Source organism: Arachis duranensis, chromosome 2 (genome assembly GCF_000817695.3).
Source record: "Arachis duranensis cultivar V14167 chromosome 2, aradu.V14167.gnm2.J7QH, whole genome shotgun sequence".
In the NCBI taxonomy this organism is placed as follows: domain Eukaryota; kingdom Viridiplantae; phylum Streptophyta; class Magnoliopsida; order Fabales; family Fabaceae; genus Arachis; species Arachis duranensis.
Genome location: NC_029773.3, coordinates 42,187,620 through 42,190,568, shown reverse-complemented (window position 1 = coordinate 42,190,568; position 2,949 = coordinate 42,187,620). Strand labels below are relative to the sequence as shown.

General features: G+C 41.3%; 1 non-coding gene across 1 annotated transcript; it reads left to right on the top strand.

The window, feature by feature from the left end:
• Window positions 1-1,248: 1,248 nt before the first annotated feature.
• On the top strand, window positions 1,249-1,352 carry LOC127745200 (small nucleolar RNA R71). Its single transcript, XR_008006397.1, has one exon. It is a non-coding gene; the product is annotated as a small nucleolar RNA R71 (small nucleolar RNA).
• The last annotated feature ends 1,597 nt before the right edge of the window (window positions 1,353-2,949 follow it).

Below are 2,949 nucleotides of genomic sequence, written 5' to 3'. Positions count from 1 at the left end.
TCCTTCTTGATGAGTGCACTGCATTCTTTGTTCATTATTACAGTTTGTCCTCCCTTCAAAACTCTTTTCTTGCTCAGCAATTCCTTCAAATACTTGATATGTGTAAGCATCTGCTGGAGAATCTCAAGAAAGGGAATATTGATATGGAGAGACTTAAATGTCTCTAAAAACCTTGAATATGTTTTCCCTTTTTCACCTCCTCCTAACCTCTGAGGAAATGGTGCTTTTGGTTGGTATGTTTCCAGCATGCCTTCATTTTGCAGTTCCTTGGCTTGCTCAGTTTCACTTTCCTGCTTAGCTTTTTCCACACCTTCCTTCAAGATTTCTGGCTCCTGTTCTGAGGGTCTGATTCCTTCTTCTTCTGAGACTTCCTTCAACATGGTGATGGCCTTGCATTCTTCCCATCTCACTCCCTTTTGTTCCCCTTTAGGATTCTTTTCTGTGTCACTAGGGAACATTGCAGTTGACTTGGGGGCCTGTTGAGATAGCTCTCCTACTTGAGACTCTATCCTCTTGAGTTTTTCACCATGGTTCCTTAAGGTAGATCTCACATCATCCCTAAAGCTTTTCAACTCACTTATGTCCTGACCCATGTTTGCAAGCATTCCTTCTATCCTGTTTAACTGATCTTGAAATTGTTGGTTCGGATTAGGTTGGGCAGGTTGATTATTTTGGCCATGATATGGTGGTTGGGAGTAAGTGTTTTGTGTGGCTTGGTATGATCTTTGGTTGGAGTTTTGGTATGTGGAATTGTTGTGTTGGTTGTGGTTGTAAGGTTTGTGGTTTTGTGGTTGGGTTTGCTGGTTTCCCCATCCAAAGTTTGGGTGGTTTTTCCATCCTGGGTTGTAAGTGTTGGAATGTGGATCATATGGTTGCCTTTGTTGATTTCCCACATAGTTGGCCTCTTCCCAATCACCTCCTTCAGTACTTACTTCCTCTTGATCTTGTGTGTGTATTGCAGCCACTTGATTTATTTCTAATTTCCTGGTGAGCTCTGCTAGTTGCTTGGCAAACACCTTGTTTTGGGCTAGAATTGTATCAACATGGTTCAGCTCCATGACTCCCTTAGTGTTGTGTCTCTCTGAAGCATAGTAGTACTCATTCTCAGCCACTGTCTCAATCACTTCAATGGCTTCTTCCACAATCTTTTTCCTGTTCAATGAACCTCCTGATGAATGGCCTACAGCCTTCCTTGATTCATAAGAAAGTCCATCATAGAAAATATGCAATTGCACCCAGTCATGGAACATGTCGGGTGGGCATTTCCTTGTCAAATCCTTGAACCTCTCCCATGCTTCGTAGAGGGTTTCACCATCTTGTTGTCTAAAAGTCTGAACCTCATATCGAAGCCTATTGACCTTTTGTGGGGGGTAGAAACGTGCCAGAAACTTGCTTTCCACCTCATCCCAGGTTGTTAGGCTCCCCCTTGGGAATGATTCCAACCACTTAGCTGCCTTGTCCCTAAGTGAAAATGGGAACAAGAGCAGTTTATAAGCATCTTCCTGGACTCCATTGGACTTCACAGTGTCGCAAATTCTCAGGAATTTTGTGAGATGTTGGTTTGGATCTTCATTAGCACTTCCACCAAATGAACAATGATCATCCACCAGTGATATTAGCTGTGGCTTTAGTTCAAAATTGTTGGCCTGAATGGGTGGTTTCTGAATGCTGCTACCACAATTCCCAGAGGTTGGGTTTATGTATGAACCAAGAACCCTCCTCTCAGGGATGGCATTGTTTCCATCAGCCCTCTCATGGTTGTGAACTTCTCTATCCATGTTGAGATATAGAGCTTCCTCAAAATTGTCCTCAGATTCTTCTTCTCTCAGTACTCTCTTCCCTCTTGCTTCCCTTCTAAGTCTATGAAGAGTCCTCTCTGGTTCGGTATATGGAGGAGTTGTTGTCTCTCCTCTCCTACCTGTCATACAAGAACACAGCGCAGGCAACAAACAAGTGGAATACTCTTGGTTAATGGAAGAGTATGGTTAGAGCAGTTGAGGACTTAATTCAAATAGTTAGTGGGTCAGTGAGTTAGTTGCTTGAATTTAAAGGCATAAAGAAAGAAAGAAGTAACAGAGTGCAGAAATTAAAATTCAACAAGTAACTTGAACTGAATTAACAAAACAAGAAAAAAAAAGCTCAATCTAGTTAACTTCCAATTTGAGAATTGTCAATCGAAAACCAATCCCCGGCAACGGCGCCATAAGCTTGATATGCATAAACTTGATGCTACGCTTTTAGGAAATTGCACGATCGGCAAAAATTCCTTCCGGCAAGTGCACCGGTTATCGTCAAGTAAAAACTCATAATAGAGTGAGGTCGAATCCCACAAGGATTGGTTGAGTGAGCAATTCGGATTAGAAGTGTGTTCTAGTTGAGCGGAATCAAGATTTAGATGAGAATTGCGGAATGTAAAATTGCATGAATTAAAGAGCGGAAGCTAAATTGCTGAAATTAAAATGGGATCGGGGTGATTGCATGAATTTAATTGCAGAATGTAAAGAGAAGTGGTAGATCAGAAATGGGGAATTCATTGGGTTTCAGGAGATATTGAAATCTCCGAATCAAACATTTTTATCCCTTCCTCAACCAATGCATTCATTGAACTTTGCTTGGCAATCTTATATGATTGGATCCCAATCCCTTGGCTCACCAATTCTCTCTAAAAACAAACAAATTCCCAATCCCTTGGTTTAAATGTTCATAAGAAGAGATGATGCTCGATCACTGATTATACCACACAGTTCATGAACCACAATTTGGTAGGATTACATGTCACAATATCCATCCAAACCCCAATCCAATTCACTGTGAGAAAGCTTCTCTAGCATGAATCCTCCATTCCTTTCCCAAGGTTCCGAAGGATTCCAATTATGGATAGTTTCTTTCCCAAGACAACTAACCAATGGAATTAGATCGAGAAGCTTTCTAACAAAATTCAAGAGAAAA